Source organism: Pseudophryne corroboree, chromosome 6 (assembly GCF_028390025.1).
Source record: "Pseudophryne corroboree isolate aPseCor3 chromosome 6, aPseCor3.hap2, whole genome shotgun sequence".
NCBI classification, from domain to species: Eukaryota; Metazoa; Chordata; class Amphibia; order Anura; family Myobatrachidae; genus Pseudophryne; species Pseudophryne corroboree.
The window spans coordinates 64,454,103-64,479,014 of record NC_086449.1 but is presented as its reverse complement, the minus strand read 5'-3'; positions in this window follow the sequence as shown (position 1 = coordinate 64,479,014).

The following is a 24,912-nucleotide window of genomic DNA, read 5'->3' as shown; positions in this document are numbered from 1 at the left end:
ATCCTCACAGCACCAACTGTTAGAACAGCTTGGCTTGACTGGATTATACTTCTGTTGCTCCTCTTCCTCAGGATATTTTTCAGTAGAATCCTTTGGAGGGAAAAGAAAACCCACAATTCTTTATACAAAGATTTAGCAGCAGCAGCAGCAAAGAGTTTCTGTAGACACACCAGCCATATGTAAATTAATCTCAGGCTGTACTGAATTTAATACAATGTTTCAATCTGCTTGACAGTGATTGGTAGCTGAAGAATCTCCTCAGAGATTTTCTAACTACAGGTTGGTGCCTATTTCTAAAAGCCAAAATGGCCACAACTGAAAAAATGAAGACACATCTCTAAAAAATACTGTCTGTGCTCAGCCTGCAATAGAGCCTTCCATGTAGCTGCCTCCTCAGAGTGCTCACTCTCCTTACAGGCAGTGTTTGTGTCTAACAGTGTCTACTTAAAAATGCTGCCTGTAAATCAACTCACTGTGCTGCTTAGGAGAGATGCCGACCCTTTCAATCAGGGTCCTTGTCTCTCCACTTCATGGAAACCTTTACCCCCCTTTTTAACAGGTTGGCTCGGCTCCAGCTACTCTTATCTAATAAGGATATTCTTTTTCTCGGCTCAGCCGTCTACTCACTGTTAGAAGAGAATCTTCAGATAGAGATACCGAACCCTTTCACTGGGATCTCAGTCTCTATTCAGTCAGAATCCTTGTCTCCACTCCTGAACTTTGTCCCCCTTTTATTAGGGGGACGCAGCCTTTTCATCTGGTAAAGCCTGCACCCCCTTTCATTTAGGTGGGATAGGGCATTTACCATCTTTTCTTTTGAAACCTGCACCCTCCCTTTAGTTAGGAGGGATTGGGTCAGTATAAAGGAAAAAATAAAAATAAAAATGTTCAAGGAGCACGAGCTCCATTTCTGTGCCTGTTACCTCTTAGCACAAATTTTCAAACTGAGGGAGATGGGATGTGAAGGGGGAGGAGCCGGCTGTGCAGACAATGCTAATTTTAGATTGTGCCACACCTCCGGTTGCAAGCTTCACACCCCTACTGTATAGGACTCCAGTGTCCCCTAGTGGATGAAAGAGAAAGCAATCGACTTTTTTTTGTTGGTTCTTTCCAACAAACACTTTTCTACTATGTTTAGCTTATGATTGCAGGACCACCTCAAGCTTTTTTGAAGCTAAACCCAAATTAGGGTATATAATGATTAGCTGGTTTCACACGTGATTTGTTATTTTGATAATATAATATAATTGTGTGTTCAGTGCGGGATATTAACACAATATTACCTGTTTGAACTAGTTATCTGTATAAAAGACACCTGTCCACACCCTGAAACAGTCAGATAGCTACTTCTCCACCATGGCCAAGACCAGAGAGCTATCTAAGGACACCAGAGACACATTTGTAGAGCTGCACAAGGCTGGGATGAGCTACTCGACAATAGGCAAGCAGCTTGGTGAGAAGAGATCAACTGTTGGCACAATTATTTACAAATGGAAGAAATACAAGAACACTGACAATCTACCTCGACCTGGCTCCATGCAAGATCTCACCTCGTGGGGTATCAATGATCTTGAGAATGGTAAGGAATCAGCCCAGAACTACACGGGGGGACCTGGTCAATGACCTCAAGAGAGCTGGGAGCACAGTCACAAAGGTTACGATTAGTAACACACTATGTCGTCATGGATTGAAATCCTGCAGTGCACGAAAGTTCCCCCTGCTTAAGCCAGCATATGTCCAGGCCAGCATAATGTTTTTCAGTGACCCTCTGGATGATCCAGAGGAGGATTGGGAGAATGAAATGTGGTCAGATGAGAGCAAAATCAAACTTTTTGGTATAAACTCCACTCGCCGTGTTTGGAGGGAGAAGAATGATGAATGGCATCCCAAGAACACCATACCCACTGTGAAGTATGGGGGTGGAAACATCATGCTTTTGGACTGATTTTCTGCAAAGGGGACAGGATGACTGATCCGTATTAAGGAGAGGATGAATGGGGCCATGTATCGTGAGAGTTTGGGCAAGAACCTCCTTCCCTCAGTAAGAGCATTGAAGATGAAACGTGGCTGGGTTTTCCAGCATGACAATGACCCCAAACACACCACCCTGGCAACTAAGGAGTGGCTCCATAAGAAGCATATCAATGTCCTGGAGTGGCCTAGCCAGTCTCCAGACCTCAACCCAATAGAAATTCTGTGGAGGGAGTTGAAAGTCCATGTTTCAAGGCGACAGCCCCAAAATATGACAGATCTAGAGAAGATCTTCATGGAAGAGTGGGACAAAATACCTGCTACAGTGTGTGCAAACCTGGTCAAGAACTACAGGAAACGTTTGATCTCTGTAATAGCCAACCGAGGTTATATTACGAAGTATTGAGTTAAACTTATTGATTGTCCAAATATTTATTTCCGCAAGATTATACAAATAAATTGTTTAAAAATCATACAATGTGATTTCCTGTTTTTTGTTTTCAGATTCTGTCTCTCACAGTGGAAGTGTACCTATGATGGAAATTACAGACCTCTCTAATCTTTTTAAGTTGGTCAACTTGCACAATCAGTGGCTGTCCAAATACTTTTTTGCCTCATATATATTTCGAAAAGCAAAAGCCCTCCCTCACTCACTGACTCATCACTAATTCACTCATTTCCCAATATGTAAGGGAGATTAAATTTAACGTAGGTATTTCTCAGGTGGGAAATAGGAAAACTATGTAATTTGATTTTTAATAAATCTCCCCTAAGGGGATGAAAAGGGAGTTGAAATAATGATGTCATTACCGATGTGTGACTTTTGTTGCATAAACCATAATGCCCAAACAGACGATGGGATCAAAATTTGAATTGTACCTCCAGTGTGTAGAAATTAATAAACTACACAAATATTCCTGTCACTTTTAACCGTATCTGCTACGTGAGCTCTTCGTTTAATGCCAAGAAGCATGGATTCATATTTACTTCAATAAAGACTTCTCAAATTTACATTTACCAAATGTTTTACACTAATTTAAATTACAACTGCGAAAATCAGAAACTCCCATGTGAAGAACAGATAGAATATCTAGTGTCCTAATAGTTTACTGATATCATTTAACATGGATGAATTTCCTTTTATTAAAATGAAAAAATATTGTTAAATGCTCTACACCAAGGTAACTGCTGTGTTGTATACCAGTGTATTAGGTGTCAGTAGTAGAGCCCCTTAAACCATGATAGTGACAAATTATATTCACAAATAAATAATAACTTCACGATATTTTAGGGAGTTTCTTCATACACATTGTTTATTACATTATACTGGTACAGATGATCAGCTACAGATGTTTCTCCTCCCCGGTCTGTAACAAGACTGATTTATATAAAACACTTCTCACATTCTAAAAAATAAATTTCCTTACATGTAACCCTATTGGAGTGATACAAGGTAACTTACTTATGAAACACAGGCTACATTCCGGCCCTCAGAGTTACTACTCATGTGATTAATACACTTTTTAGTTCTAGTAAAACACTTGCTGCATTCAGTGGCTGATTCAGATGTGTAAGGAGTTACACAGCCGCAGGGAAGTGGATGTGCAATTCTGTACAAATATAATGCAAACACAGCAGGATGCATCTGTTAGAGATAGACACCTCCTGCATGCATCTGCAAGATCCCAGTTCTGTATCTGAGGATGCAGCCTTCAATCACTATCATGACCATTGCAGTTAAGACTCACAATATTTGTACACCATGGTCAGTCTGCATAAACTGACGCTTCCTTAGACTGTACGTAGGAATCGGAAACCCGGGTCCATGAAGTCTACATCCAAAGAAGTAGACCCTGAACCACCCCTGTTTTAAAAGAGTGCCATTTGCTGCCACCAGCTCCACCCCCAAATACCACAATATGTCATCCTGCTGTGGTGCCAGGGGGCTGTGAGCTATATACAAGACCCAATCTGCACATGCACAGAACAGGTCTTGTGCCTGTGCAGACCCCCAAACATCAGATTTATCTATAAACCATAGGGTGTATGTACAAATATGAATTAGGTCCTCTGAACATTTATATGCTTTATAATCTGATGTCTAACAAGATGTGATTTACATAAAAAACATTTGTCGCATTCAGAACATGTAAATGGTCTCTCTCCTGTGTGACTCCTCTGATGGATTATAAGGTCTCTATTCTCAGTAAAACATTTGTTGCATTCAGAACATGTAAATGGTTTCTCTCCTGTGTGACTCCTCTGATGTACAACAAGATGTGACTTTCGGGAAAAACACTTGCTGCATTCTGAACATGTAAATGGTTTCTCTCCTGTGTGACTCCTCTGATGTATAACAAGAGATGACTTTCGGGAAAAACACTTGCTGCATTCTGAACATGTAAATGATTTCTCTCCTGTGTGACTCCTCTGATGTTGAACAAGATGTGACTTTCGGGAAAAACACTTGCTGCATTCAGAACATGTAAATGGTCTCTCTCCTGTGTGAATCCTCTGATGTGTGAGAAGATGTGATTTATATGTAAAGCTTCTGTCACACTCAGAGCACAGATGTGGTTTCTCTCCTGTGAGACTCATCATGTATTAGATGATAAACAAATTAGCTACAGAAAGTTTCTGCTTATCAGAAAGTGAAAATCGCTTTTGTTAATTCTCCAAAGGTATAAGAAGAAATGACGTATTTGCTTGGCTTGATCAGCGAACAATCTCCCTTTCCACAATGTATTCTAATATTCTCAGTGGAAATCGTGCACATTTGTCCTATAAGAAAAAATTTTATATTAAAAAGAATAAAGGTTACTGGGGTAATTCTACTTTTACAGTTATAGGTTTTCTTTTGTATTTTGAACATGATATATATTTATGTAGACTAACATAAATGGGACCTGATTCAGCTTCAGTTGCAGTTATGCTAAATTAGCAAAAGTGCATCTGCTTGTGATCACATGCTGGGGGCTGCCTAGAACAGGGCAAGGACGCCCAGTATGCAAATGGCCACCAGCGATGCGATCGCATATCAGAAATGATCCATACTGAATAGGGGCCATGATCCAGTCATTTACCATTGTTTTTATATTTGTGTATTTTGCCAAATTGCTATATCCTCATTTCCAGATGTCAGATGACGCACAGAGCTGTCACATAGTTACTTCATTATAAATACTTACCTGATATAAAGAATAATATGAGAGCATCTTTAGCACAGCTACCATGTATAGACCCCTTTATATACACTAACCTGCTGTACAGAGTAATATGTAAGATACTATGATGGAGCTGCCACCTAGACACCCCTTTATATATACTAACCTGATGCACAGAGTAATATGTAAGATACTATGATGCTGCTGCCACCTAGATACCCCTTTATATATACTAACCTGCTGCACAGTGTAATATGTAAGGTACTACACATGTAGACAGCAAGCCAGCCACAGAAAAGCAGAGGAAGAACCAGTAAAGTGTCTCCTTTAAATGACTATATGTGGAAAGCTGAACAAATTACTGAAAAACTCGACTTATGTCTGAAAGGGGTCGATCCAGGAATTTCCTGTGTCTTTATTGTTGTGTTAAACGATGTCTGTGAGCAAAAACCTTGGTTGGGCCTGGGTTGAAAATCCCGGTTATGACAAGGCAAAATCTCAGGTCATATGGCAAAAAGGGGCATAAATTAATAGAGAAAACAAAATACAGAATATAAAGATAACAGTAATATATCCTTTTACATATAATTACATGGTTATACTTTTCAACTATTTAAGGTCAAACTTTTTAACTATAGATAACAATGCAATATCTACAAATGTTTGTTCATGTAGCAATATATTCTTATGTATAATATATTTTACTTACTCTGGAGATTCTTCCTCTGTCTCTCTCTTACTCCTCCATCCTCCCAGCTCTCCAACCAGTAACTCATCCAGCAGCTCCTCCATCAGCTATCAGTGGCCTGATACAGCCTATTTATAGTCACTCCTCCCCCATCTCTCCCCAGTAGTTCCCAGGATGGCCAGAAGGAATTCTTACACTGAGAGGTGACATGTAAATTAGGGTCTCCTAACATTAGTATATAGTCATTCCCCACATCAGCTTCTCGTGCCAAGCTCCTTGTCTTGTAAATGAGGTGTAAATATTCCTATGGTCACTCACTGCAATGGGAAATGCTAATTACACCCTGGCAGAGGTAGCACCTTGCATTCTAATTAGATCACAGCAGCCTCTGGCCTCCTGTTATTTCACCAAAGGGACCTTTTGTTTAGGAGTCACCTATTGTGAGCACCATTTAGAAGCTTGTACAATACTCAATCATTTTTTGTCTCATGATCTTAAAGACAGTGTGATTTAAATGCTTAATATGAGACACATTGCTTAGACATTTATGAAGTAAAGTTAATGCCTATGTATGAATTTCTATTTATTAAAAGAATAGTTTAATAAAAATAATTGTTTTTTTTCTTAATGAACCCACAAGTAGTTTTCATTTACAATCAGAAAAAAGTTAGAGGTGTAAAATATGGAACCACTACGAGTATTTTTTACTCATTAATGACGAATACAAAATAAGTTGTTTAATGAAAGGATATGTTGGGTCTTAAATTGGTGTAAAACCAACTTTTCTAGATGTAGAAGCCCATAACATGTCTATAACATCTCATGTTAGCACAGATAAGATACAGTGTTGTTAGGAAATAAAGGTCGGACAGTCCAGGAAATGAAAAAAAAATTAAAGTTACATTAAGTGCAGCAGCAAACACCAAGCACCACCCTCAGACATCTCCTAATAATAACATCGTAGAAGTGCAGCCAAAAAATACTAAACTGAGTTCAAGCAGCAGAAACATCTCACCATCAACTGTTTAAAAGAGTCCTGCATCTGGTCATGGGAGAATTGCAACAAAGTTATCACTAGTGTAGGAAATAAGAGTAGATATGCTTGAAACACATGATGTGGATTTCAGATCAGTTCCAAATGTAATATTTTTATTTCAACTGCTGCTCTGTGTCTCTGCTGATAATACTGGAATACTTGAAATTGTAGTCAAGACATATGCTAAGGAAATAACTGACACTGACAACAGGAATAATTTTGCCAAATAAAAATGTCAGCTTTATAATTAAACAAATGGTATGGTAGCAAATCAAGTTCCCATTTATTCTAAATGTTAACCCTTTTTATTGTGGCTGACCCAAACAACATCTAAGTTTCAAACCACAAGAAGAGGCAAGGGCCCAATTTCAGCCCAGCCTCCATCGCATCATAATGGGCAATATGGGGCCATTTGCCACCTCTTGTGTTGATTATTCTTTACTGGGGATACCGTGGCCAACTCTCCACTCAAGGTATTCCCCAACTCCAAACCAAAAGGTGCTCAGGTGTCTACCCACTCCACCGGAGACCGAAGCCCACCTGGTACGTTGGTACTCAGGCCCCATAATGTATCAAACTCCACCACCTTTTCATCTCCTGAGCACCTATAAACCCTTTTTCAACTACATTCACAATTTCAGCCCATCCCAACCTGCCACAGTTTCAACAAAACCCCTCCACCATACCTTAAACCTTAAAACACTCCGCTTAAACCTTCTCCTAAAATATCCTTCTACCTAACTAATAAAATTCACAACTGTAGAACTATAGAAGGAGGACAAAAGGTCCTCCAGAAAAATTTCCATAACCCTCAAATTTAAATGGACACCATCGGCCATGTAGACCTGAGGGGTAGAAACCGAAATGGAGGGATGCAGGACCACAAACCCCTAATTACTCACTCACAGCCCAGCCCACTACAGAATTGTTCCGGTGCTGGACCAACTCTTTGGCAGCCGGTCTCTCCGCACCTCTCCACACTAACTATGGAATGATGTCAGACCATCCCACGCTTAGGAACGGTAACCTGTTTTGTAGGCTAACTAAGTCCCTAACCATGGTTTTCCGGAAGTCAAGACCCAACCTACTGGTCAAGTCGTTACCCCCGGCATGGAACACCACTCTCAATAGGCATCCCGACTTCTGCATCTGTTGCCAAAATAGGGGCATGACTTGCTCCCAATGTAGGCCCCTCACACCGATCCACCTGACCAGCTCCGCTTCAGGGGACTGAAGGCACTCCAACCCAGACCTTTCACAATGAAAGACATAAGAGTGCCCCAAAATCCATATCGGACACTCATCCAAATGCCAATCTGAAAATATAAAAACAATATTCACACAACCTTCATACTATAAAAATTCAAAGAAATAATCTAAAAGCAACCTTAATTTCAAGACAAAGAACCCCCAACTATCCCCATTTTAATTTTGGACTCTAAGATGACATATTTGAAAGGTAGGGTGATGGTGGTGGGGGGGAAGGATATGAAGAATCAGACTTCATGAGAGGCGAAAAACACACCTGTCAAGCGGGTGTAAACCCCATGGTTTAAGGCACCTGACAGGATAAAAAATTCCTCAAGACCCCCAATTATGGCGATGGCTGAAACATCAAGTCTGATTTTTTTTTTACCGCAGTTCAAAACCTGTTATATTTCCAAAATACATCAGACTTCCACCTACCAAGAGCTCTAATTTGCCTGCTCGAACAGCCTTCAGTGGCCGCTATTGTCGCCACACCTATATGGAACGAATGGGTACCGTATTTTGATACTGGTAAACCCATCAGGAAAATACAACGTTCCATCGCCCATCTAAATTGGAATTGCATAACCGGCATACCATCTACAGTATATGCTGCAACCATGGACCTGGCATATCAGTCCTTGCTCTCAAATGTTCCAGTGACACTGGGCAAATCTCAATATCCTCAACAAACCTCAAGGCCACCCAACACCCTTTGCCTAATTGATCAGCTTTAGAATGCTGCACTTTGCACCATAAGCATCCATTTTCCAGTGACACATGCTCACAAAATATAGGTGACATCGCTGTTTTTGATGCTTCCACCAATTCACTGACTCTAAAAGCGCCGAAGAAGGCCATCACGAAACACAATCTAAATAAAAGTGCTTTGTAATAAGATGCACAGACCTCTTGTAAAACGACCGCTATGCGCTGCAACATTAAAATGGTTATTGGTCTTTGTGCATCCTGTACAGGGGGCATCGCTCGCACCCATTCTTTCAGTACTCTCGCTAAAAAGAAAGATTCAGTGAAATCATAATCCAACAACATGGTATAATCGCTCTTACCTTGGTCTCGAGAAATGTGAACATATCTCTCCCACTCTCTCATTGCTCTTCTGTACCGCCGAAGAGTGGAAGGTGCCAAAGACCTTAGCGCTAGGCCCTTCAAACCGGGAGTATCACCTGCTAGTCATAAGACCGGCAAGGGTCACCAGATACATGCGCATCTGACGCTAGCACCCTGAAAATCTGCCACTCAAGACTTGATAGAGCATCTTCCATGCCATGTTCAATGCCTGCAACATGCCTGGTGCAAAAATTAATATTCCATTGTAGGCAACGCAGGACAATCTGACCCAACAAACGCAAAACAGGTAGAACAGCAGCTTTTTGTCTATTAATCACCTGAACTCCCCAAAAAATGATCGCACCAAAAAACTACTGAAACATTGGCCAATACCTTGTGCCATAACTCCAATGCAACCATGATTGGGAATAACTGTAACAACAACAGATTCCCTGTAAGGCCTTCATGAAACTATGCTTTGGACCAGGGGGATGCACACCACCTGCCCTCCATGTATGCTCCAAAACCCAAAGAACCAGAAGCATCAGTGAATAACTGCAACTCAACATTGGTTCTGGGATCAGACTGCCAAACGCGAACACCATTAAAATCCGACAAAAACTCTTCCCAAATATGCAAATCCCTACAAATTTCTTTAGATAAGCGTATAAAATGACCGTGCCTCTTAACACCAGCTGTCGCTCTTTCCAACTTCCTGCTAAAGACCTTACCCATTGGGATAACCCTGCAAGTGAAATTAAGCGACCCCAACAATGAATGAGCCTGTTTCAACGTCACATAACCATTAGCCAATGCCACCATTATATCCTCCCTCAACTTTACTACTTTTTCCATGGACAAATGACAGCAACCCTCAATCGCATCAATTTCAATACCCAAGAATGTCAACACCAATATAGGGTCCACCATCTTTTCATCAGCTATTGGAACCCCAAAATCAGTAAGCAATGACAATGGATTCGATAAAATATTACCACAAATATCAGACTCAGCGGGGCTCATGAACAAAAAATCATCTAAATAATGAACAATTCCAGACTCGCCTTAATATTCTGAAGTGCACCAATGCAAGACACTACTAAACTTTTCAAAATACGAACAAGATATAGAACAACCTATCGACATAGAAACCAACAGCCATTTGAAAACCCAAATAGCGAAAAAAATTCCGGATCAATGGGCAAAAGACAAAAAGCTGACTCTATGTTAATTTTACTCATCAATGCACCCCTACCAAATGATTTAACCTTTGCCAAAGCATCTTCAAAAGATTGATAAACTACCATGGTCAAGAACTCCTGGATGGCATCATTAACAGAAGACCCTATTGGACATGATAAATGCTGAATTAATCTAAACTTTCCTGGGGTCTTCTTAGAAACATCACCCACCAGGGACCACCATTTAAAGCCTTTCTTAGAGGTTCTTTATTTTGTCAGGTATCAGAGTTGAAAAAGACATAAAGACGTATAGCATAATGAATTAGAAACTGCATACATAAATAGGGAAACACAATATCTCCATACAAAATTAGATGAAGACCAGACTCAATGGTTGGATAGCTCAGGAAAGATGGCAATCTCATGTGATGGATATGACTAACCAAAGGATGACATTCCAGTCACATATGTTATACATGCAGGAGGATAGATCAGGAAGCTTACAAGCAAAACTAGTTCCATTAGATAGAATCAGTATGTGTATTTTAGAGTTAAAGGACAATAACGGCACACTGGCTATGACTACATCAGATATAGTGGATTAAACTTGCCTCCTTTTATAAGTATCTATATGATACGCAATTGACTTGTGATACGAATTAATTACAGTCATATATTAAATCTTTCAGACTCCCATGTTTGTCTTTGGAAGTAAGGGAGTATCTGGAACTACCTTTGAAAGTAGAGGAGATAGAGGAAGCAATCAAACTAGTACCAGGGAGATAAAAGTCCCAGGGCCATAGAACTATATAAAAAACATTCTAAGGTAATGATAACTAAACTGTTAGAAGTATGCAATGCTAGTTTTAAAGAGGGTGAATTTACATTCTCCACGACAGAGGCAACTATAATAGTTATTCATAGGGAGGGCAAAACCCTCCAAATTCCTGAAACAAACAGCCCGATATCTTTAACCACAACTGATATAGAAATCTTGGCTCTGTCATCCCGATTAAAGAAGGTTGTGGGAGATTTGATGCAACCTGTCCAAACCAGCTTTATGCGAGTTATGTCTACAACAAGCATCATTAGAAAGTTGTATACTCATCTGCCGACCACCCGGGGGGAGACTTCCACCTTAGTTGTAATCTTTTCAGATCCAGCAAAAGCATTTAACTCTGTGGAGTGGCCCTTCCTCTGGGAGGTCATGTGTCAGATGGTCATTGGCCCTGGGTATTTAAAATGGCTACAGTTGCTGTATTATAAGCCTTGTGCTTGGCAAATGGTTCTCTCTTACCTTCTTTTTTATTACTATAGGGCACTCATTAAGGATGTCCCTTTTTACCAACCATATTTGATCTGGCGATAGAGCCTTTAGACTGTATAATCAGATCACATAAAGGCATAGTATGATTACAGATGGCCATTAAAGAAGATAAAATAGACCGCTATGCAGAAAATATTTACTGTTTTTATCTAATTATGCAATATCTATGCCCATAATCTTACAGGTTATTGGTAAATTTGGAAATGATTTTGGCCTATAGATAAATTGGGATCAATCGTGTGTTATGCTAGTTAAAGGGACATGCCCAGATAATACAGATGACTCCTTTAATAATAATAATAATAATAATAATTTTATTTATATAGCGCTCTTTCTCCAATAGGACTCAAGGCGCTGAACAGATACATAGCATAATATACTACAGAAAAGCTTTTCATAAAATACAGAAGCATGTAGATACTAACGGGACATTATGGAAATAATTGAGTAAACAGGAAAGTCTTGAGTCTACTTTTGAAGGATTCTGTAGTTGGGGCTTCTCGCACTGTGTGGTGAAGAAGTGAGTTCCATAGAGTCAGAACCGCATGACTAAAAGCTCGACCCCCAGAGGAATTATGGGAGATTCTAAGTACTACAAAAAGTCCTTCATCTACAGATCGCAGTAATCGGGTGGGGCAGTATGGGGTCAGAAACTGCTTTAGGTACCTTGGGCCCTGGTCATGTAGTGCTTTGAAACTCAGTAAGCCAATCTTGAAGATGATTCGCCATCTTACAGGCAGCCAGTGAAGGGAGTAAGGGATGGGTGTTATGTGGCTAGAACGGGACTGGTTGGTTAACAGCCTGGCAGCTGTGTTTTGCACCAGCTGTAAGCGGTGCAACTCTTTTGCTGGGAGACCAAGAGAGAGATCATTACAGTAGTCTAATCGAGATGATATAAATGCATGGATGACTTTTGGCAGATCATCTGAGGGAATTAAGTGCTTGATTCTGGTTTAGTTCCTCAGGTAAAATAATGAGAATTTGATTGTGGCTGATATCTGAAGTTTAAGTGTCAAGCCACTATCCAGGATGCGAAGATTCCGCACATGATCAGTGGTTTGTAATTCTGAATCCCCGAGTGTAAGTCCAGTTGGTTGGCTATGCTGCAGTTTTGTCCTTTAATGTTGCGGTCCTATCATAAGGACCTGTGTTTTATCTGGGTTCAGTCGCAGCCAACTTGCACTCATCCACTCCTAGAGTTCAACAGGGTTATCAGTCCCTGGAGCAAAGGACAAGTACAATTGTGTATCATCTGCATAGCAGTGGTAGATCAGCCCATGGCACCTGATTATTTCACCCAGCGGGAGCATGTATACTGCAAGAAGCATGGGGGATAGTATAGAACCTTGTGGGACACCACATGGCAATGGCACTGATGGTGATGAGTATACTTCAGATGATACTCTCTGTGACCTGCCTGTGAGAAATAATTTGAACTAGTTTAGGACTGTGCCATCCAGTCCACAAAAATGTATCAGTCACTCAATCAGAAGCCCATAGTCCATGGTATCAAATGCTGCAGAGAGATCCAGAAGGATTAATATTGAACAGTTACCTCTGTCCCTTGCCATCAGAAGATCATTTAACACACACACCAGGGCTTTTTCAGTGCTACGTCTTCTCCTGAATCCTGATTGGAATAGATCATAGATATCATGTGTTGTCAGGCGGGTTTCCAGTTGATTTGCAATCACTTTCTCAATAACCTTTCCTAGCAAAGGAAGGATTGATACCGGTCTGTAGTTGGTCATGCAGTCGGGATCTAAATTAGGTTTTTTAAGAAGAGGTCTAACAATTGCCTCCTTTAGGGGCCCAGGAAAAATGCCTGTCTGAAAAGAGTATTGAACAATTTTTGCAAAGGCAGGACAAATTATATCCATACAACCTATTAGAAGCTTGGTTGAGACAGGGTCCAGATCACAAGTGGTGGGAGGCAAAATCCAAGCAATTTCAGCAATGTCCTTTAAATCCACTGGGTTAAAGCTGGTCCATGAAGGCATGTGGCTTATATTGGCAGGCTTAGTATTTGGCACTCCATTGATGGCACTCTGGAGATTCCAGCCCGAATGGTGGATATTTTATCGGCAAAGAAGTTTGCAAACTCATTGCATCTTGCCTGGGAGAAGGTTTCATCAGTCTGCAGGCATGTTGGCTTGCAAAGCATCTCCACTGTGCGGAAAAATTGAGCTGGCCTATTGTTTGCTACCGTGATCTCATTTGACAGGAACTGTGATTTCTTACAGGTGATTGTTGATTGATATTTTTTGCTATGCTTTATTAGTTTTATTTTGACATCCACTAGATTAGTCTTCCTCCACCGTCTTTCCAGTCTATGCCCCCTTTTCTTGAGCTCACTAACACTGTTGTCGAACCAGGGAGCTTGAAGTTGTAGTTTATGAGGTATTATACGCACAGGGGCGATAATATCAATTGCTGCCATAACATCCCTATTATAATAACGGACTAGGTAACAGGGATCTTCACATCTTTTCATTAAGATGGGTGAACCAATTTAAATATTTAGGAATTACTATATCTAACATACCAGAAAAATGTATATCCCTTAACTTGGACCCTGTAGTGATGTATATTATTAGGGAGAGAATCAAGGTCTGGGGTAGGCTCCCCATCACATTCACTGGGCGAGTAAATCTGGTTAAAATGATAATTCAGCCTTATCTATTATATATATTCCAAAAATCCCCTAAATTTCGGCCTGCATTTCTGTTTTGTAAATTATCTAGGCTTCTCTCTTCACTGATATGGGCAAGTCGATGCCCTCAAATACGTTTTGATACTCTATCGAGGTCAAAAAACAAGGGGGGGGGGCCTAGCATTTCCAAATTTTAAATTTTATTATTATGCATCTAAAATGGTTCATTTTAGGGGCTGGCTCAAGGATACATCTGAGAAATCATTGTGTTTTGCACTTGTGCCACAATTATATCCTGGGGAGACTCCACTTCAAGTATTATTGGGAGGGAATATAATAAAGAATAGTCCTCCCTTACTGCAATGAGCTATAAAAATTTGGAAACAGGTCTCAATTATATATATTTCCCAGTTGTGTAATTGCAATGTGTTTCCTTAATTAAAAGCCTTGCAGGTCGATAGAACATGGTTGTATGTGGGCATTATGACTATTGGGCAAACATGGGATGTCTCTGGATTGCATTATTTTAAACAACTAGATTGAAATATCAACTATGTCACTCCCAGTTTTATAGATACCTACACTAAATACCCTCTATAAATAGGGTCATTGGGTACCAAAGTGGTTATAGTTGAACAAGAGGAAAGAAAACTCTCTTTTTTGGGGGGACTCAAATTAAAACTTAACTTTTTTTTTTTTTTTTTAAACAACTCACATGGACTAACATAATAAAACCACAGCATGATACAGCCAGAGTTAAAGAAATAATAATGGGGTATATCAATTATTCTCTATTAAATTTCATGATGGCTGTATTTGGAAGACCTCTTCCTTACTGGATAGTTATATCTAGATCTTCTGCTTGCTATTATTTTTGATACTGTTAATGATGTTGTATCAAAAGCCTCTAAGTGTCACCAGTACCTACAATTTGCTACTGTAGTTTCTTCAATTTCACCACAATTGTTGCAAACAAAAAAGGACACAGATAAAAAAAAATATTATGAGCACTCTCAACATGAGTCATTTGGAAGAATTCAGGGCTTTAATGCCTAAATAGGCAAATAACAGGTGTCATACACATAGGTTTCTGATTGCGTAGAGTCAGATAGAGAATAAAAGTAAAGTGGGAAGGAAGTGAGACATATAGACTATACCAGGTTTCTACTTTTGGATATCTGCCATATTTGGCCATCAAATTCTCAATGAGAGTACCTTACTTGGCATAGAAAGTATATGTCTCACAGAACCTGCATCTGGTGTTATCACTTTTTGTGCAGGAATAGCTGCAATAGATAATGAGAGTCCAGTGAAGATGTCCCTATGCTATGCTTTAAAATATTTTTATTTTTTATGTAATGTACATATAAGTATGGTTGCCCAAGGAAGAAATGTGGGTAATAAATTAGTATATTATAATACACAAATTATATTACTGTATTTTGGTTTCTCTGGGCTCTGTAAGGAGCCAATTGGTGGGATGTAGTTTCAATTATGTTTAACTGCTTAAACTGTCATTAATGTTCTGTGAAAACAGGTAAGTTAGGCTTTCTAAGAAAGAAGCTTGGACGTAGGATAACGCTAGGGATTTCTGCTGTCATCAATCATATCTAAGACATTGAATTGATGATGAGAGAATCCTCGGTGTATCTGAGGATTTTTTTTTTTGTGGAAAAAATATGTGCTTCTGCTGTCAGCCCCTATCAAACGTGATTATGGCCCTTGGGCTGATGAGAGAGCACTGAAAATGCTAACATAATAAATAGAAGATAAATGGAGAGAGAACACCTGTGTTTACAATTGTACGTGATGATACTATATGGTTACTGTTTCTGATCTCCACATAGGTGTGTCTCCTAATAAGATTGGTACTGTTCTCTATGCTGAGATCGATGGTCAATACACTTCAACAGTTGAAATACATGCAAATTTTTAATGAACATACAAAATGTAAAATTAGACAACTATGGTCATGAAGATGTAACAATTACCACTCTGTTATAGCATTAATAGTGTCAGGTAAGTTTCCTTAATTAACGTACATAGTTTAGGAAAGCAGTAAACTATTCACCTAAGATCACAATATGCAGGATCCATTAGTGTGGCTAGAGCCATTATATCAGTTTTTTATTTAATGATCCCTATGACATCATTAAGTTGCGATACCTTACAGGACCTTGTAGTGCAGTTAAATCCGCTAAATATCACAATGTATGATTTTCCATGATATTAAATGTCCGTCCATCAATGGAACTCACTGGTGCAGTTGAATTCACTGTATGACTTATGGATAAGTGGGTCCAATGTACCATTTATCTTATCTTATCCAGAAATCTATCAATAATGTCACGCATACATATTGGAGATCGATGCCAGAATCATTACTATTTTTACAAATAATTACAATAATGAAATAAGGAAAAACTAAAAGACAAACTAATTTTGTAACCACAATATTCATAAAAAAGAAGGCACAGCATCATAAAAAAGACTACCAAAGGTAAATGAAAAATAAACATAAAAGCATAAAAAGAAGTCCTAAGAAGTATAATGGATTGGACTATACTGTCATATAGGTTCTGAAGTGGGGAGAGGGAGGGAGGGGAGGGAGATATTAGGAGGAGGAAGCAAGCATTATATTTTGTTTATGGAGGAGGGAGACTCTTCTTTAAATGTAAATATATATGAAGTGCTAGTGTTTTTGTATGTATAAGATGCTATACAAAAAACTAAATTAAAGAAAAACCATTGGGAACTGCATACAATATGAAATACACTTGGGTGAAGCTGCAGCTAAAGGCTAGTACTTTTGAAACAGGGAATGTTAGTTATAATTGTTGCAACATTTGCTAATCTGAACAACTGTGTCAAAGACTTATATGAATATGTATGGATTAATATGAACTTTCATTAAGACATCTCAAATTTACATTTCTATAGATTTAACACATTTTTTACACTAATTTATATTTACACCATGAAAGTCAGGAACTCACATGTGAAGAATGGGTAGAACAGCTAGTGTCCTAATAGTTTACTGATATCATTTAACATGGATTAATTTCCTTTTATGAAAACAAGAAAATATTTTTTAACTAATGCACTACATCAAGATAACTGCTATTCTCTCACTGTGTGTTGTATACCAGTGTATTAGGTGTTAGTAGTAGCGCCACTTATGCCATGATAGTGACAAATTATATTCATAAATAAATAAAACTTCAGAATATTTTAGGGAGTTTCATTATAACATTGTTCATTACATTACACTAGTACAGATGATCAGCTACAGATATTTCTCCTCCCCGGTCTGTAACAAGACTGGTTTATATAAAACACTTCTCACATTCAAAAAAGAAACATTCCTTACTTGTAACCATATTGGAGTGATACAAGGTAAATTACTTATATAACACAGGCTACATTCAGGCCCTCAGAGTTACTACTCATGTGATTGATAAGTGATATATTCCTAGTAAAACACTTGTTGCATTCAGTGGCTGATTCAGATGTGTAAGGAATTACACAGCCGCAGGGAAGTGGATGTGCAATTCTGTACAAATAAAACTCAAATGCAGCTGGAGGCATCTGTGGGAGATAGACACCTTCTGCCATGCATCTGTAGGACCCAAGTGCTGTGTCTGAGGATGCAGCCTTCACTCACTATCATGACAATTGCAATCACTGGTCAAAACTCACAATGTTTGCAGACCATGGTCAGTCAGCATAAGCTGAAGCTTCCTCAGACTGGCCTGATGTTTGGGGTCTGCACAGGCACAAGACCCATTCTATGTATGTGCAGACTGGGTCTTGTGATATAGCTCACAGCCCACTCGCACAGCAGCAGGATGACATGCTGTGGAATTTAGGGGGCAGCAACTGGCACTGTTTTTACAATGGGGGTGGTTCAGAGTCTGCTTCTTTGGATGCAGATTTCATGGACCTGAGTTTCCGGATCCTATGGCCAGTCTGAGGAAGCTTCAGCTTATGCAGACTGACCATGGTCTGCAAACATTGTGAAAGCAAATATTTAAGGGCTGCGCTTACCACCCTACTTGATAAATATCCTGCAATGGGGAAAAAAAGGGGTTTCCACACGTCCCTTAAAAACAATTTTGTGAGGTGTTCAGAATAAACTGGAAATGAGTGGAAATTAATGTTATTGAGGTTAATAATACTGTAGGATCAAAATTACCCTCAAATTCTGGTATTTTAGCTATTTTTACTTGTTTTTAAAAAAAATCATCCAGATCCAAAACCAAAACCCGAAAGGGTGATTTTGGCAAAACCAATCCAGATCCAAACCACAAACAGGGATCCAGATCCAAAACCAAAACACAAAACATGAAAAGTGCCCGCCGCACATCTCTACTAAATAATGGACACATATGGCATGAGGCCACAACACAGTAATGTTACTGTACCCATCAGCATGCTAGGAAATACACCATGAGCAATTACATACTTGCTTCAGAATTGTGTGCATGTTGTTGTTGGGTTTGCCCTTTTAAAATGTAACTAATTTCAGCAATGATTACACTTTACATGTCTGTGTTACTTGCCCTACTCAAAGCAAACAGCTTACTTAGGCTGCCACACTGGCACAAGAAAAGGCAGGGAAGGGCCATCTGGGGATAAAGAATTATCATTTGTGGAACAATTAAACCCACATCATGTCCTGTCTGCAAGATTTACCACAATTCAATGATTTTATATTTGGACACATTGTTATGCCAGGAGGTCCCTCTGATGAAGTCCTACTAACGTTGATGGATAAATGCATTTAAGGGTTCCTTCTGTTGGATTGTTCCAGAAATTGTTGCTGCTACTCCTAAAATCTATATATGGGGGTTATTCAGGTTTTTTTTAGCAAAGCAAAAATGTTAGCAATTGGGAAAAACCATGGGGGTAATTCCAAGTTGATCGCAGCAGGAATTTAGTTAGCAATTGGGCAAAACCATGTGCACTGCAGGGGAGGCAGATTTAACAAGTGCAGAGAGAGTTAGATTTGGGTGGGGTGTATTCAATCTGCAATCTAATTTGCAGTGTAAAAATAAAGCAGCCAGTATTTACCCTACACAGAAATAAAATAACCCACCCAAATCTAACTCTCTCTGCACATGTTAAATCTGCCTCCCCTGCAGTGAACATGGTTTTGCCCAATTGCTAACTAAATTCCTGCTGCGATCAACTTGGAATTACCCCCCATGTGCATTGTAGGTGGGGCAGATGTAACATGTGCACAGCGAGTCAGATTTGGATGGGTTATATTGCTTCTGTGCAGGGTAAATACTGACTGCTTAATTTCTACACTGCAATATAGATTTCAGTTTGAACACGCCCCACCCAAATATAACTAGCCTGCATCGCACCGTGTGTACGCACCTTTAGTCTCAATCTTAAAGTGGGTACAGACTAGGAAATGTGCTCCATGAGCGACATCGTCTAGTATGTCCCGCTCCTGGCCCAGGCCATCCGAGTGGACATACACACTGTGTGATATAGCTAACAGTATTGCACAGTGACGTTATGCCGCGTCCGGGCCTTGCATGCAAATTTGGAACGATGAGTCCAAATTAAGCTGCCTGGCCAGGCGACAGTGAGCCTCATTAATGAGGCTTGGGGTTGCTCATCGTTCATCATTTACTGCGTACACACTGGGCAATATAGTAAAAGATATCGCTCAGGAAGGGTCAAAATGTACAACATAATTTACTATATCGACTAGTGTGTACGGGCCTTCAGTCTTAATCTACTTTTAGTTTGAAGAAAGGTTTTAGAAATGTAGGTTTAGTGTTTTGATGTAGCTAAGGACAAAGTATGTAGTGCAAAAATCAGGACTACTTGCCACAATTTGACAATATAAATGTGAAATATTAACTGTCAAAGCCACAGGTTCATGTTTCAAAAAGGAGAGGTTTGTCCTGCACCGGCCTAATTAGATATTTATAAGATGATGATATTTAAACCAAAAGTCGGACAATAATATTAAATATTCATTATTCCCATCTGTCCATGTGGCGGTGCGCCCAGAGTCAAAGAGAAGGTCAAATGTAACAAAGAAAGAAAAAGTATGACTCTTGTTGGGGCGCACTCTTATTGTATCGTGTTGTCTAAAGATTAGTGATGTGTATAAAAAATAGTCAATTCTTTATTTCTACTCTCAAAATATGTGGGAACTCAGCACAAAACAAAAATCAATAATGAAATTTAACATTATGTCCAATTTCATTATTGATTTTTGTTTTGTGCTGAGTTCCCACATATTTTAAGAGTAGAAATAAAGAATCGACTATTTTTTATAAACATCACTAATCATTAGACAACACGATACAACAAGAGAACGCCCCAACAAGAGTCATACTTTTTCTTTCTTTGTTACAAAGCCACAGGTTCCCAAACACGTTTCTCAAGTGGATACTTACTGCCAATCTATGCCTACTTTTTCCCATTCGCTTCCTGGCTCTGGGACAGCAGACATACTCTGCTATTCTGTCTACTGATAAAGACATCAGGGAACTTGCACAGACCTCTGTAAGCTCTGGCAGCAGGGTGCAAAGTACATGGACCACTGTAGACCTTAGCAAGCTGCTGCCACATACCATTGTCTGTATTTCCAGGCAATCTTTAGCACCTGTGACCTCTGACCATTTTGCATAATGTACCATCTTCTGATAACTTACCAGGACATGTGTCTTCTGACCTCTGAGTGCATATCTCCTGTGCAGTAATGTTTTGTGGGTTTCCTGAAAGGTGGCACTTGCAGGTTGGGACTGGCCTGTCTTCACAGCAGGTATCATCAATATGAAGTAGCATTGTTCTTTTACAACAACATTGTTTATTTAGTAACATATTTTCTACTGACCATCTGTACAATCTTTGTAATTACTGTATTTTGAAAAGTGTATCTTTTTTAAGAGAAATTAACTTGGGTGAAGCTGCCCTACATGGTCACTGTGTGCAATTGTCTGTTATCTGTAAATGCATTAAAAATCCACAAACTCTCATTTATACACATTGAGGAAGTTATACAAATTGGTGCTGTGGAAAAGGGTAGGAAAACGGTCATATTGGTGAAAAGTTAAATGACATTGACAAGACTTACCCGTTTACACTGCACTGTGACCTGGGTCCTTCCCAGGACCAACCCTGCGAGCTAACCAGGTTGGATTCCCGAGTCACATGACGTGTGTTAACCCTTTCTTACTGAGCCACTCCCGGTTTATCACAGCAATAACCCAAGTTTTTAGTGCCAGTGGAATAGGGGTATTATAGTGTGTATCCAGCTTAACTGGCTAAGAATTTTTGGGTATACAATGCAAATTATTATACCACTTGCCCCAGCTCCATTCATTTATTTGTGTAACTTTTTCATACCTATTAGTCAGTTTCCTTACTACATTTTTCAGTATGTTCTAATAGTTTACTGATATTATTTAACATGGATTAATTTCCATTTATGAAAATGAGAAAATATTTTTTATACCAATGCACTACACCTAGATAACTGCTATTATCTCTCCTGTGTTTGTATACCAGTGTATTAGGGCCCTCATTCCAAGTTGATCGCAGAGACTCATCGCATCGCAAACGGCCTGAAACCAACTACCTGCGCATGTGCAAAAGCGAAAATACGCATGCTCGAGCTAAACGATACGACACTTGTGCAGAAATACTATAAAGAAAACTGCTCGTTACCCAGAAACGAAAACGGGGAGTGGCGAAGGCGTGGCAGAGGCGAGACTTCGCAATGGTCCGACATGGGCGTGAAAGTGGGCTTATAGTGTGGTAGTATGCAACTAGCAGTAGGCGTGTTTTTCGCAAAAATGCATTGTCGCTGTTAAAACTAACATAGCAATTCCTTGCAATCTTCACGCAGCAGCCGAGTAGGTCTGCAGTTACTCTGCATTTGCGAAGTAGTGTTACAAGTGTGTATGAACTAATTAGCAATTAATTGGAGAGGTCATTCATCTGTTGGCCAATTACTTGCTAAACACTGCTCTGCTGAAGTACTGCAAACAGCAATTGTGTAGACACATTACATGTTTATTCTAATCACATATAAATCTGTCACACTGCCAAATAAATTTTTATTTGTGGCCAAGTTTGTGCATAAACATTGATGTTAACTGCATATTTTAATGTGTGTAATACTACCAAATGCAAACAAGTGAAATTAACCAAACTTAAAAACAAATTCATCAACATCTAAACTAAATAAAATGTAACATTTGTATATTCTAAATATCAAGACCAACATAATGCAGCATACCCTTAATTTTGTGCATAAATGAATCTTTAATCTTTGTTTATAATATCTGTCAATGTGTAAAATGATGTCCTGTTGGCCATAGTAAAACAAATCCCAAGTTTTTTTTGTTTTGTTAATATGGACATTAAAGTGTGGTGCAAGGCATACCTGTTGCATTTTTAAAGATGAAATTTTTTTTTTCTTTTTCTGATTGTTCCCTTGTTCCCCAAGTGTCTATATGCTTTGCTAAACTTTCTGGAACTAAGATTAACATAATGCATTAACTTGAATAAAGTACACAATTTTTGTATTAATTTTGTATTTTATTACTGTTGTAATATATTTTGATATCAAAGCAACATGGCTACAGGTGAGTATCACAGGCAAAGATGGACCAAGCAGCAAGCAGATGCCACTGACACAAAAGACATAGCAGAACTCAGTACTAGGGAAACTCCAGCTTCTGACCAAATCCTAATTTACATGCAAACAAATAATCTGTTGTAAACACCCTGCCAGACAAATATATTTGGGCAACTGAGAAAGATTCAGGAGCCACCCCACAAACACAACAATACACAGCACACTAGTAAGAGGAAGATGGCTGTGGTGTTTCAGAAAAAAAGCTCACAGGCTACAATACCTCAAAACATCAATAATACATTTCACTAAGAGAGAGTTAGCCATACTGGCCACACAAGCCAACTCCAAAAAAACATAGAGACAACATGAAAAACATGGGTGCTGCCCATCTGGAGAGACATCACTTTCTTTTTTTTCTCCCCGCCTGATGCTGTTCTTCTTGGCTTGGTCTGCGGAGCGACCTTCGTTGGCCCTGCCCAGTGGGCTGTTCTTCCTGGGCAGGGGCAGGGGAGGGAGCCGGTGTGGGTGGCTCTCTGCCACTGTGGGCAAGGGAGACAGCGATGGCCTGGAGCCCTTGCAAGATGTTATTTGCAAGGTTTTGGAATGAGGAGGCAAGTTGTTCTTGTCCCTGCCTGATCTCTGCCAGACCTTGGCAGAGTTAAGCAACACCTTGCTCAACACTGGTTCGGTGCTCAGTGAGCCGGACAGCTATCTGGCTTACCTCCCGGATGACCCCGTCCTGAAAAGCATTTAGGCTCTCACCATACCTAGCTATTTCAAGTAGGATATCCGGGATAGCAGAGGGTTGGGTGGGGGGGCCAGTTGGAACCTGGAGAGGTGGGATTTGTGGGCCCACACTGCCAGACCCACTAGGTCCCTCCACCTCAGCCTCAGCCACATAACCCTCCTGTGACTCCAACTGCTCACCCCCCTGTGCTGTGTTATTTGGCAAGCAAATAGAAGAATGTGTGTAAAAAGAGTAGAATAAAGCATTATTTTTTTGTTTTTTAAACAGTTTAAATACCAGACAAATATGTGTGTAAACTTACCTGGCAAGTCATGTTCCGTCAGGATTTCAGGCAGGTCCGTGTCCATATGAGACACGACACTCCTGTCCCCTCCTCATAACTCACACAGTCCATCGCCATCTCCTCCAACTCTGTATACTCCACAGCGACAGCTGGTCCTCCACCTGTAGCCCTTGAGGCATTCCACTCCGCAGACCTCTTGCTCTTCAGGCGGGATTTGAAGTCGGCCCAACTACATATGTTTGGAAAAATAGGGGCAAGGTAGAGTATTATTATTTTAGGTAATAATATATAAGACACATGTTCTGCTTTTGTTTGCTATACACAACATCACATGTAACTACCTTTTGAAGACTACTTAGCACAGAGAATGGACTGCCAAGATGCACTTACCGTCATCTAACTTCCTGTGATGTTCTGACGATAGAGCCGACTTCATTCAAGGAATGTGTGATGTCCCTCCAGGTGTGATCTTTCGTAGCAGCACCCATGTTTTTCGGTCCTCTATGTATTTTGGACATGGCCTGCATGACCAAAACACGCAACTCCCTCTTAGTGAATGCTGGCTGTCTTTTTTTCGTCTTGAAGTAGCCTGTGAGCTTTGGTCCTGTTGCTCCTCACCATCTTCTTCGTCACTAGCAGCTTCTGTATGTTGTGGTTGTGTGGCTAATGATGAATCTCCCTCAGTTTGCCCAGTATGTGTGTCTGCCAGGGTAACCCTACTTAACTGTTGGGTATCAGAAGCTGGAATGTCTCTAGTACTGGGTCCTGCCTCTTCAGAATCCGCAGAGGCGGAATCCAGCATTCGCCGCTGCAAATCTATGCGTCTTTTTGCCAATTCTACCTGCTGCCGCGTCAAGCGGTCCATCTCTGCTGCGAAATCCTCACGAGTAGCCATGTTGGTAATGACATGTCTGTACGCACAGGTGTG